Source organism: Mustela lutreola, chromosome 11, assembly GCF_030435805.1.
Source record: "Mustela lutreola isolate mMusLut2 chromosome 11, mMusLut2.pri, whole genome shotgun sequence".
Classification (NCBI taxonomy): Eukaryota; Metazoa; Chordata; class Mammalia; order Carnivora; family Mustelidae; genus Mustela; species Mustela lutreola.
In genome coordinates this window covers 30,958,340-30,972,024 of record NC_081300.1, presented here as the reverse complement: position 1 = coordinate 30,972,024, position 13,685 = coordinate 30,958,340, and the positions used below count along the sequence as shown (strand labels likewise).

The following is a 13,685-nucleotide window of genomic DNA, read 5'->3' as shown; positions in this document are numbered from 1 at the left end:
CCCCTTTCTCCGCATCCTCACCAGCATCTGTCATTTCCTGACTTGTTAATTTTAGCCATTCTGATTGGTGTGAGGTGGTATCTCATTGTGGTTTTGATTTGTATTTCCCTGATGCCGAATGATGTGGAGCACTTTTTCATGTGTCTTGGCCATTTAGATGTCTTCTTTGCAGAAATGTCTGTTCATGTTCTCTGCCCGTTTTTTGATTGGATTATTTCTACTTTGGGTGTTGAGTTTGATAAGTTCTTTATAGATTCGGGATACTAGTTCTTTATCTGATGCATCCTTTGCAAATACCTTCTCCCATTCTGTCAGTTGTCTCTTGTTTTTGTTGGCTCTTTCCTTTGCTGTGCAAAAGCTTTTTATTTTGATGAAGTCCCAATAGTTCATTTTGCCCTTGCTTGTCTTACCTTTGGCGATGTTTTTAGGAAGAAATTGCTGTGGCTGAGGTCGAAGATGTTGCTGCCTGTGTTCTCCAGGATTTTGATGGATTCCTTTCTCACATTGAGGTCTTTCATCTATTTTGAGTCTATTTTTGTGTGCAGTGTAAGGAAATGGTCCAGTTTCATTTTTCTGCATGTGCCTGTCCAGTTTTCCCAACACCATTGGTTGGAGAGACTGTCTTTTTTCCATTGGATATTCTTTCCTGCTTTGTCAACCATAGAGTTGAGGGTCTAATTCTGGGCTCTCTGTTCTGTTCCACTGATGCATGTGTATGGTTTTTGTGCCAGTACCATACTGTCTTGATGATGACAGCTTTGTAATAGAGCCTGAAGTCTGGAATTGCGATGCCACCAACTTTGGCTTTCTTTTCTTTTCTTTTTCTTTCTTTTTTTTTTTTTTTTAGAGATTTTATTTATTTATTTGACAGACAGAGATCACAAGTAGGCAGAGAGGCAGGCAGAGAGAGAGGAGGAAGCAGGCTCTCTGCTGAGCAGAGAGCCCGATGCGGGGCTCCATCCCAGGACCCTGAGATCATGACCTGAGCTGAAGGCAGAGGCTTTAACCCACTGAGCCACCCAGGTGCCCCCAACATTGGCTTTCTTTTTCAAGATTCCTCTGGCTATTCGAGGTCTTTTCTGGTTTAGTATAAATTTTAGGATTATTTGTTCCATTTCTTTGAAAAAAAAAATTGATCTGATTTTGATAGGGATTGCATTAAACATGTATATTGCTTTAGGTAGCATAGACCTTTTCACAATATTTGTTCTTCCAATCCATGAGCAGTTTTCCATTTCTTTGTGTCCTCCTCAGTTTCTTCCATGAGTATTTTATAGCTTTCTGAGTACAGATACTTTGCCTCTTTAGTTAGGTTTATTCCTAGGTATCCTATAGTTTTGGGTGTAATTATAAATGGGATACTTAATTTCTCTTTTTTATCTCTTGTTATTAGTGTATAGAAATGCAACTGATTTCTGTGCATTGATTTTATATCCTGACACTTTACTGAATTCCTGTATAAGTTCTAGCAGATTTGGAGTGGAGTCTTTTGGGTTTTCCACATAAATTATTATATCGTCTACAAAGAGTGATAGTTTGACTTCTGTGCCTGTTTGGATGCCTTTAATTTCTTTTTGCTGTCTGACTGCTGAGGCTATGACTTCTAGTACTATATTGAATAGCAGTGGTGATAATGGACATCCCTGCCATGTTCCTTACCTTAGTGGAAAAGCTCTCAGTTTTTCTCCGTTGAGAATGATATTTGCGGTGGGTTTTTCATAGATGGCTTTGATGATATTGAGGTATGTACCCTTTATCCCTACACTTTGAAGAGTTTTGATCAGGAAAGGATGCTGTACTTTGTCAAATGCTTTTTCAGCATCTGTTGAGAGTATCATATGGTTCTTGTTCTTTCTTTTATTGAAGTATTGTATCACATTGATTTATTTGTGGATGTCAAATCAATCTTGCAGCTCTGGAATAATCCCTTTGGTCATGGTGAATAATCCTTTTAATGAACTGTTGAATCCTATTGGCTAGTATTTTGGTGAGAATTTTCGCATCTGTGTTCATTAGAGATATTGGTCTGTAATTCTCTTTTTTGATGGTGTCTTTTTCTGGTTTTGGGATCACGGTCATGTTGGCCTTATAAAATGAGTTTGGAAGTGTTCCTTCTATTTTTATTTTTGGAACAGTTTCAGGAGAATGGGAATTAATTCTTCTTTAAATGCTTAGTAGAATTCCCCTGGAAAGCTGTCTGGCCTTGGGCTCTTGATTGTTGGGAGATTTTTGATGACTGCTTCAATCTCCTTACTGGTTATGGGTCTGTTCAGGATTTCTATTTCTTCCTAGTTTAGTTTTGGTAGTTTATAGTCTCTAGGAATGCATCTGTTTCTTCCAGATTGTCAAATTTGCTGGCATGTAGTTGCTCATAATATGTTCTTATAATTGTTTGTATTTTGTGTTGGTTGTGATCTCTCTTCTTTCATTCATGGATTTATTTATATGGGTCCTTTCCATTTTCTTTTTGATAAGTCTGGCCAGGGGTTTATCGATCTTATTAATTCTTTCAAAAGAACCATCTCCTACTTTTGTTGATTTGTTCTACTGTTTTTTTGTTTCTATTTCATTGATTTCTGCTCTGCTATTTCTTATTTCTCTTCTCCTGCTGGGTTTAGGCTTTCTTTGCTGTTCTTTCTCCAACTCCTTTAGGTATAGGGTTAGGTTCTGTGCTTGAGACCTTTCTTATTTCTTGAGAAAGGCTTGTATTGCTATATACTTTCCTCTCAGGACTACATTTGCTGTGCCACAAAGATTTTGAACCATTGTGTTTTCATTGTCATTTGTTCACATGATTTTTTTCAATTCTTCTCAAATTTCCTGGTTGACCCATTCATTCTTTAATAGGACGCTCTTTGGCCTCCATGTATTTGGGTTCTTTCCAACTTTCCTCTTGTGATTGAGTTCTAGCTTCAGAGCATTGTGGTCTGAAAATATGCAGGTAATGATCCCAATCTTTTTTTTTTTTTTTTTTTAAAGATTTTATTTATTTATTTGACAGACAGAGATCACAAGCAGGCAGACAGGCAGGCAGAGAGAGAGAGGAGGAAGCAGACTCCCTGCTGAGCAGAGAGCCCAATGCAGGACTCGATCCCAGGACCCTGAGATCATGACCTGAGCTGAAGGCAGCGGCTTAACCCACTGAGCCACCCAGGCACCCCGATCCCAATCTTTTGATACAGCTTGAGACCTGATTTGTGACCCAGGATGTGATCTCTCCTGTAGAATGTTCCATGTGCACTAGAGAATGTGTATTCTGTTGCTTTGGGATGGATGTTCTGAATATTTCTTTGATGTCTGTTTAGTCCAGTGTGTCATTTAAGGTCTTTATTTCCTTGTTATCTTTTGCTTGGATTTTCTGTGCATTTCAGTAAGGGGGGTGTTAAAGTCTCCTACTATTATTGTATTATTGACTATGTGTTTCTTTGATTTTGTTATTAATTGGTTTATATAGTTGCCTGCTCCCATGTTGCATAGATATTTAAAACAGATCTTCTTGTTGGACCGACCCTTTAAGTATGATATAGTGTCCTTCCTTATCTCTTATTATAGTCTTTGGCTTAAAATCTAATTTATCTGATATGAGGATTGTCACCCCAGCTTTCTTTTGATGTCCATTAGCATGGTAAATTGTTTTCCACTCCCTCACTTCAAATCTGGAGGTGTCTTTGGGACTAAAATGAGTTCCTTGTAGATAGCATATTGATGGATTTTGTTTTTTTATCCATTCTGATACCCTTTGTCTTCTGATTGGGGCATTTAGCCCATTTTTCATTCAGGGTAACTATCGAAAGATATGAATTTAATGCCATTATATTGCCTGTAAGGTGACTGTTACTTTTTATTGTCTCTGTTTCTTTCTGGTCTACTAGTTTTAGATGCTCTCTTTTCTTAGAGGACCCCTTTCAATATTTCTTGTAGGGCTAGCTTGAGGTTTACAACCTCTTTTAGTTTTTGATTGTCCTGGAAGCTTTTTATCTCTCCTTTTATTTTCAATGATAGCTTAGCTGGATATAGTATTTTTGGCTGCATGTTTTTTTATTTAGTGCTCTGGCCTGCCAGGTCTCTGTTGATAAATCTGCTGCCAATCTAATATTTTTACCATTGTATGTTAGAGACTTCATGTTCTGGCCTGCTTTTAGGATTTTCTCTTCATTACTAAGACTTATAAGTTCTACTATTTGATGATAGGGAGTGGACCTATTTTTATTTCTTTTGAGGGGAGTTCTGTCTGCCTCTTGGATTTTGATGCTTGTTCCCTTTGCCATATTAGGGAGATTATCTACAATAATTCTCTCCAATATACCTTCTGCCCTCTTCTCTTTCTTCTTCTGGAATCCTGTATATTCTAATATTGTTTCATCTTACGGTATCACTTTTCTTTTGAATTCTCTCCTCGTGGTCCAGTAGTTGTTTGTCTCTCTTTTTTCAGCTTCTTTATTCTTCATCATTTGGTCTTCTATGTCACTAATTCTCTCTTCTGCCTCGTTTATCCTAGCAGTAAGAGCCTCCATTTTTTATTGCACCTCGTTAATAGCTTTTTTGATTTCAGCTTGGTTAGATTTTAGTTCTTCTATTTCTCCAGAAAGGGCTTTTATTTATCCAGACAGAATTTCTCTCATATCTTCCTTGCCTTTTTCGAGCCCAGCTAGCACCCTGAGAATCATCATTCTGAACTCTGAATCTGACATTTTACTAATGTCCATATTGATTATGCCCCTAGCCTTTGGTACTGCCTCTTGTTCTTTTTTCTGTGGTGAGTTTTTCTGCCATGTCATTTCATCCAGATAAGAATATATGAATGAGAAAATAAAATACTATCAGGGTGGCAAAAACCCCAGAAAAATGTATGCTAACCAAATCAGAAGAGACCCCAAATCGGGGGGAGAAGAAAGGGAGTAAAAAGAAGTTTAAAAAAAATTTTTTTAAATTAAAAAAATATACACACACACACACACACACACACACACATATATATATATATTAGACTGGTGAATAGAACAGAGCCACCCACTTGATTTTGGGTGTATTTTGGTCTCTTAGAAGATATCAAGTCCCAAGATTTTAAAGAAAGAAAAACATATATAATCATAATTAAGGGTAAACATGAAGGGATAGAATATGACTGTAAAGATGAAAATGTAAAAAAAAGTTCTGAAAAAGGAATTGATGAGATAAATTGGTTGGAAAAAGAAAGAATAAGAAAGTGGAGAGAATTTGCCCAGGCTGGAGACTGTGCTAGACTTAGGGTATATTTGGATATCACAAGAAATTCTATTCAAAAATGTTTTAGAGGAAAAACCCCTGTATATATACAAAAAATAAAGTTAGATACAATGAAGGATCAAGTATGACTGTAATAATGGTTTAAAAAGATTTTTTTTTTAGAAAGGTGTTGTTAAGATAAAGTAGTTAAAAATGTTAAAAGAGGAAAGAGGAAAACTTTAAAAAAATTACAATAAAAAGTATAAAAGTAAAAAAATTTAATTAACTTTGCAAGACTAAAGAATCTTGGGAAGAAAGCCATGAATTCCATGTTTTGCTTTCCCCTCCTCTGGAATTCCACTGTTCTCCTTGATCAGTGAGCTTAGTCTTAGCTAGATGTTCTTAGCTAGATGTTCTTGCTGATCTTCTTGGGGAGGGATCTGTTGTAGTGTTTCTCAAACGTCTTTGCCTGAGGCAGAATTGTGCCACCCTTGCCAGGGGCAATGCCAAGTAATCTCGGGTTCCGCTCTTGGGAACTTTTGTTTCCTGCACGCTTTCCGTAGAGCTCTGGAAGGTGGGAACGAAAATGGTGGCCTCCCAGTCTCCAACCTGGAGGAGCCAAGAGCTCTGGACCCCACTCCTCAGAGCACCTTCGGAGAAAAGTGCTCAGTCACTCCTGTCTCCCTGGTTTCTGGCTGCACTTGGGCTCACCTGGCCTGTGACCTATTGTTTCTGTCTCTGGCAGACAGTTCCATTTGGATTCTCCAAACCCAGCAGATTGCTGCTGCTCTGCCTTTTCGGCAGATGAAGGTGGGTCTCCCCGGATCTGACACTTGTGGGGTCCCTGCTCAAAGTGCAGTGGTCTCACTGTGCTGTGGATCACAGTTTAAGGTAACTCCAAGCTGAGAGCTCACTCCTCAGCTCTGTCTCTGCAGTCTGCTTCCCCACTCTGATATTTGCGAGGTCTGCTACACTCAGACACCCTTGATCCTTCTGTGACCCTACGGGACTTGAGACCACACTGTCCCCGTGAGGGCTCTACTTAGCCTCTGGAGCGATGTCCCTCAGTGGAGCAGACTTTAAAAGTTCAAATTTTGTGCTCCGTTGCTCCACCACTTGTCAGGAGCCAGCCCCTCCCCCCGCGGTTTATCTTCACCTCGCTTTGGATTCACTTCTCCACATGTCCTACCTTTCAGAAAGTGGTTGATTTTCTGTTTCTAGAATTGCTGCTCCTCTTCTCTTCAATCTCCTGTTGGGTTTGTAGGTGTTTGGAATGGTTTGATAAATATCGAGCTAAATTCCTGTGACCTGATGTCACCTCAGCCTGCTACTCCCCTGCCATCTTGACTCCTCCCTCTGTATCATCTTGATAAATGCCAGTCTTTAGTGGTTCTCTCAACATTGAGATCTCACAATTAATTGTTTTTAAAATGACTTTTAAATAACATTTTTGAAGTAGAAGATTTTAAAAAGAAGATTGGTAAAGCACAAAGACTATAAAAATCTCTTCTAACCCTCTTCCCAGAAATAGCCATCATTATTATTTTAGTTGATAATGTATTCAGTATTCAAATTAGTATATGTGGCATATAAATGTATATGTATCTATTTTTAAATTGGAATCATATTGTATATGTGTTTAATTGAATTGTGATTTTACACTTAATGGCATTTAAAAATTGTTCCAGGTCATTTAAGATACTTCTACAACATGATTTGTAAAGACTGCAGGAATTTGCATGGTGTCGATGGCTGTGCTGTAATGAATTTCAGCAATCCTCTATGGTTGAATATTCAAAATGTTTGCAATTCTGTGCTATTGTAAAGCCATTATTCAATTTAAATTTTCTATTGGCTTAAAAATAAAAGAGGAGCATTGTTCTTTTAAGTTGTTTTTAAATGGTTTATTTAATTTGTTCATATACTCTATTTCCAGGTTATCAGATGTAGTCATAAGGGCTTAAAATCAGGATTTAAAGTTCAGTACACATCTTTGAGTTCTTTTGTTTTATCAGTTATATTCTGTCTCATTTGTTCATCTCATTTTCACACCTAGACACTAAGCTTTTTGTGCAATCATATCATCTCTTAACAAACAAGAGTAACCCCTTTTCATAGCATCTGTGAACTTGGGCCATGTGTCTGGTATTGTTTGATAAATACATGTTGATTGATGTCTTTTGTAAAGATAGAATAGCTATGTAAATGTGGAAGAAATCGGCCAAGGAATATTTGTAAAGCAGAAATCATTTCTCTGCAGTTTCTGTTTGAGTCAGTGAGTCTCTTCCTCCCCCTCCCCTCCTCCTCTCCCCATTTACCTCACTACAGATTTCTGTGCAGACTTGTAATAAATAAACATTATTTTTCAGTCCTTCTTATTACTCCTCCCTTTTCTTCTTTAGGCTTTAAGTGTAGTGTCTATTATAAGGAAAAATCTAAATGATGATTAACTTCAAGAATGGTGATTCCAAGTAAGCATATATATATGATCTTTCTATCCTCCACTTTCAAGAGAACTTGGTTTATTTAATGAAATATTTACTGAGGACTACCATCTGGTCTGTCTTTAATCCCTTGGCACATGAATGTCACTGTTGTGCCTATAGACAAACTCTTTCCTTTGCCTGGGATATATTCTATTGGTTTCCCTGATTCTTTTATCTTTCTGGTCTCTGCTTAAATGTTATCTTCTTGAGAGGCCTTCTCAAGATCCCCCATTCTTTTGTGTCACAGCATTCTGTTCAGTGCTTTCATATTATGGCTTCAATTTATAGGTATACATATGGTCATTTATGGTCTTACCTTTAAGTTCTGTGAGGGGAGGAAACTTGCATCTCTTTTTCAACATTTCTGTGCTTACTTCCAGCACAGAGGGCCTAATGGAAGTTTGCAGCTTACAGTAGCAATAAAGTAATATGTAATTACATTGAAGGTTTATAAATTCTAAGATAAGTGACCCAAGGGCATAAATCATTTTCTCCAGCTTCCTTCTGAGTATCACCTCTCCCCATGTTTCCCATCCTTTCTCCAAAGCTTAAGCAAAATTCTGAAGTATAGGAACATTTGATTTCCATCTGTCACCCTTTTACATTAGTAAATATACTCATTGAGTGAATGTGTGCTGGGTTCTGTCATCCATTATAGCTCTAGTGCTTAAGAAGCTAATAGTCTAATAGGGCAAATATGACTCTATCTAGTAAGACGGATAAGGAGAGATGATCTGTGAGTTGCATTGATCATGGAAGTCTGTATTCCCATAGATAACTGTCAGGTTTGACATTTGTTTTCCCAGTTATGGTTAGTCGATATACAGTACAGCACTTGTATTGAACATCCAAGACGCCAATACATTGTTTCTGTCTTCCCATTAAGTCTGTCAGTACATGGTTGGTACTTGAAGCAGTATCTTGGACATGCTGTTATTTGGGTTTTACAGATTTGTTTGTTAAATTCCACACATTGAGTGAAATCATATGATAATTGTCTTTCTCTGATTAGCTTATTTAGCTTAGCATAATACCTCTAGTTCCATCCACATTGTTACAAATGGCAGGATTTCATTTTTTGATGTCTGATTAATATTCCATTGTAGGTATATCTGTATGTATGTGTATATATATATTATTATCCATACATATAAAAAATATATATATATACCACATCTTTATCCAGTCATCTGTTGATGAACATCTGGGCTCTTTCTATAGTTCGGCTATTGTGGGCATTCCTGCTATAAACATTGAGATGCCTGTGCCCCTTCAGATCACTGCATTTGTGTCTTTGGGGTAAATACCCAGTAGTGCAATTGTTGGGTCGTAGGGGCTCTGTGACTTTTTCTTTTTTTTAACTAATACAGCCCATCTAAAGTGATGCTGTGCTTGTTGCAGGCTTAAACCTTAAGACAGTTTGATTGCTTCTGTTTTGCACTTGTAGGAACAGTGAGCCATATGTAAGAAGTCTGGGTATCCTGTTAGACTGCCTATGTTGAAAGGCGACCTGGAGAGGGAGCAGTACTGAACATACATGCAGAAAGAGAGGAGTCCAACCATCCTGGCTTCCCAGATAAACCCACCTTTTCCCACAAAAGTATTAGAAATGTGAGTGAAGCTATCTTGGACATTCTAGCTCTAGCCACCAAAATGACAGGGGTCTCATTAGAAACCGTTAGGCCAATAGGAAAAAAAAATCTAGATACCCACAAGAAGATGGCTTCTTGACTTCTCCAGGAATCATGAGAAATAAGAAACTGATTATTGTTTTAAGGCACTCAGTTTTGGAGTGCTTTGTTACATAATGATAGATAAATAGTACAGGTGGCTAGTGGACATTTTGAGTGACAACTTCCCAATTCTGCAGAAATTATAAAACTAATTCAAGCAGAATTATCTAGAAATTCTCTCAATCTCAGGGTCAGGTTTTCAGGAGACAAACAGTCGTAGTATAAGTGGTACCTCTTTTGCAGTCACTTGTGCTTTCAACAGAAACCTTGATTTTTTTTTCCCCTATACAGGTATACGGTATTCCATAGTGTATGTGTACCATACATTTCTTTATGACTAAATTTTCTGTATGCAAATAATGAAGCACAAATGTGCATTTATCCAGGATTTTTTTTTAAATATTTTATTTATTTATTTGACAGGGAGAGATTACAGGTAGGCAGAGAGGCAGGCAGAGAGAGAGGAGGAAGCAGGCTCCCCGCTGAGCAGAGAGCCCGATGTGGGGCTCGATCCCAGGACCCCGGGATCATGACCTGAGCCGAAGGCAGAGGCTTTAACCCACTGAGCCCCTCAGGCGCCCCCAGGATAATTTTTTTTAAAGATTTTATTTATTGGGGTGCCTGGATGGCTCAGTGGGTTAAAGCCTCTGCCTTCTTGGCTTGGGTCATGATCCCATGGTCCTGGGATCAAGCCCCATGTTGGGCTCTCTGCTCCGCCAGGAGCCTGCTTCCTCCTCTCTCTCTGCCTGACTCTCTTCCTACTTGTGATCTCTGTCAAAAAAATAAAATAAAATATTTTAAAAATATTAAAAAAAAGAAATTACCTCAGGTGAAAAGGAATTAGTTATTTGGAAGAAATTTAAGCTGATATTTTTATATTATAGTAATCATCAAACTTTTTTGTATGAAGTTACTGTTTTCACCTCTGAAATAGCATGACCACATAGTTGTGATGAGAGTTCCTTAGTTGAAGAAGATAAAGAATATTGCTGGTGAAGATTTTTAGTTCTTTGAGAGATAATAATTGATAGAAATGTTTAACATCTTTGTAGGAATACCATCATAACATATATAATGGAAAGGAAGACATCAGATAAATACAAACTATTATGGTAGGCTTTGTCGCCCAGTTTTGTTTTATTCTGTGAGCTTATTTAAAAAGAAAAAGAGGTCTTGAAAAAGAATAATGCTGTGTTTAAATTACACTTTCAAAGACAAAAATCTTGTTCCAGTTTGAGCACCTTGGAAATTGTCTTGAATTCTCTGTGGGTTTGAAGCGAATATATTACTTGATTTCTGAAACCAAGGGTAGATTGGTATGTAAGATCTTTGGAGAGCTGTACCAACTGCAACTCCAGAAATTACTTCCTTACTACTAATTCTTTTTTATTGTTAATCCTTTAATCACTGCTTCTTAAAAATAAAACACACTTGTACACCTATGCCCTTAAATCTTAGAGTATTAAATTATAGGCCTCAGAGAAATGCCTTACTGTATATAACTTATTTTTTATAATTTTTTTAAGATTCAGAGCTAGGAAGGAAATAGACAAAGTAGTTTATTTCCCATTTGGGAAACTGTTCTTATTATAAATCTCTCTCTTTATAATCAAAATATAAGAAATGGAGAAATGGAGATACTTTTAGGAAGGCCTTGATTATTTTTTAACATGTTTAAATGACTGATTGTGGACCTTTAAACAAAAATTTTTAAGTTGTTTTTTCCTAAAAAATATAATGATTAGTCTCTAGCCAACTCTGTTTCTTATACTGATAGTTGTATGTGGTTTGTTACATATAAAAATATATCAAATGTGAAGGTGACATTACCATTTTTTTTTTTTTTAGACTTGTAAAGATTTTATTTTTACAGAGCAGTTTTAGGTTCACAGCAATATTAAGGGAAAGGCATAGAGAGTTCTCATATGTTCTCTGTCCTCATACCTGCATAGTGTACCCCATTATCAGCAATACCCACCAGAGTGGTACGTTTGTTGTAAAAGATGAATCTTCATTGACACATCATAATCACCCAAAGTTTGCAGTTTTCCCCAGGGTTCGCTCTTGGTGTTGTACATTCTTTGGATTTGGACAAACATATAATGACACTTAGCCATCATTATAGTATTATACAGAGTAGCTCCACTGCCCTGAAAATTTTCTGTTCTACCTATTTCTTCTTCTTCTTCTCCTAATCCCAGGCAACTGATTATGTTTTTATTGTCTCCATAGTTTTACCTTTTCCGTAATGTCATATAGGTGGAATCATATAGTACATGGTTTTTCCAGGTTGGCTTCTCTTACCTAGTCATACGCACTTTAAGTTCCTCCATGTCGTTTTATGGTTTGATAGCACCTTTCTTTTCAGCACTGAATAATAGTCCATTGTCTAAATGTACCATATTTATCTATTCACCTGTGAAGGACATCTTAATTCTTGCAAATATTTATAGTTCTAAATAAATTTGCTATAAATATCCACGTGCAGGCTTTTGTGTGGACATGTTTTTAGCTCATTTGGGTGAATACCAAAGAATGCAGTTCCTGGATTGTATGGTAAAAGAACATATTTAATTTGTAAGGAACTGCTACACTGACTTTCAAAGGGGCTGTACTATTTTGCATTCCCAGTGTAGCAATGAATTCCTAGCAATCCACGAAACTTCCTTTGCTCCACATCCTCATCTGCCTTTGGTGTTGTAGGTATCTATAGATTTTGGCCATTTTATTTATATCTTTAATTTGCATTTCCTTGACATATTGTTCGTATGCAATCTATGTGTCTTCTTCTTCTTCTTTTTTTTTTTTTTAAGATTTTATTTATTTATTTGACAGAGAGAGAGAGAGATTACAAGTACACAGAGAGGCAGGCAGAGAGAGAGGGAGAAGCAGGCTCCTCGCTGAGCAGAGAGCCTGATGCAGGGCTCAATTCCAGGACCCTGAGATCATGACCCGATCCAAAGGCAGAGGCTTAACCCACTGAGCCACCCAGGCACCCCTCTATGTGTCTTTGATGAGCTATCCATTAAGATTCTTTGGCATTCTTTTTTAAACTGCTTATTTTCTTATTGAATTTTAAGAGTTCTTGTGTATTTTGGATAACAGTCTTTTATCAGGTGTGTCTTTTGCAAATATTTTTTCCTAATCTGTGGTTTAGTGTCTTGATAGTGTCTTTCACAGAGCAGAGGTTTTTAATACTGATGAAGTCCAGCTCATCAGTGATTTATTTCATGGATTATGCCTTTGTGTTGCATTTAAAAAGTCATCCCTGTACCCAAGTTCATCTAGATTTTCTCCTTTGTTATCTTCTAGTTTAATAATTTTGCATTTTACATTTAGATGATCCATTTGACTTAATTTTTGTGTATAAGTTCTGTGTCTAGATGCATTTTTTTGTATGGGAACTCCAGTTGTTCCAAAACCATTAGTTGAAAAGTCTTTGCCCCATTATATTGCCCCTGCTTCTTTGCCAAAGATCAGGTGACTCTTTTTATGGGATCTGTTTCTGGATTTTATATTCTACTCCATTGATCTATTTGTTTATTCTTTTGCCAAAACCAAACTGTTTTGATTATTGTAGCTCTATATTAAGTCTTGAAGTTGGGTAGTGTCAGTCCTCCAATTTTGTTCTTCTTTGGTATTGTGTTGGCAATTCTTGGTCTTTTGTGTCTCCATATTAGCTTTAGAATCAGCTTATTGATCTCTATAAAATGTATTGCTGGGATTTTGACTGAGATTGTACTGACTCTATAGATGAAGCTGGGAAGTACTGACATCTTGACAGTTTTGAGTCTTTCTATCCATGAACAGAAAATCTGTCCATTTATTTAGTTCTTTGATTTTATTCCACAGATTTTTAGTTTTCGTTTTTTAAAAGATTTTATCATTTATTTGTCAGAGAGAGAAAGAGCGCACTCAGGCAGAATGGCAGGCAGAGAGAGAAGCAGGCTCCCCACCGAGCAAGGAGTCCATTGTGGGACTTGATCTCCAGACTCCAGATTGTGACCTGAGCTGAAGGCAGTTGCTTAACCAACTGAGCTACCCAGGCGTGCCTATAGTTTTCTTCATAGAGACCATGTTTTGTTAGATTCATGCCAGTTTCATTTTGGGGGGTTGCTAATGTAAATGATGTTGGATTTTAATTTCAAATTTGACTTGTTTATTGTTGCTATATAGAAAAGAGATTGACTTTCTGTGTTAACCTTATATCATACAACTTTGCTGTAATTGCTTATTAGTTCCTGGAGTTTTTGACTTTTCT

General features: G+C 37.1%; 1 protein-coding gene across 2 annotated transcripts in view; it reads left to right on the top strand.

Moving 5' to 3' along the window:
- Positions 1-13,685, top strand: part of PIK3C3 (phosphatidylinositol 3-kinase catalytic subunit type 3) — a 138,595-nt gene that overhangs the window by 25,512 nt on the left and 99,398 nt on the right. The window lies entirely within an intron of this gene.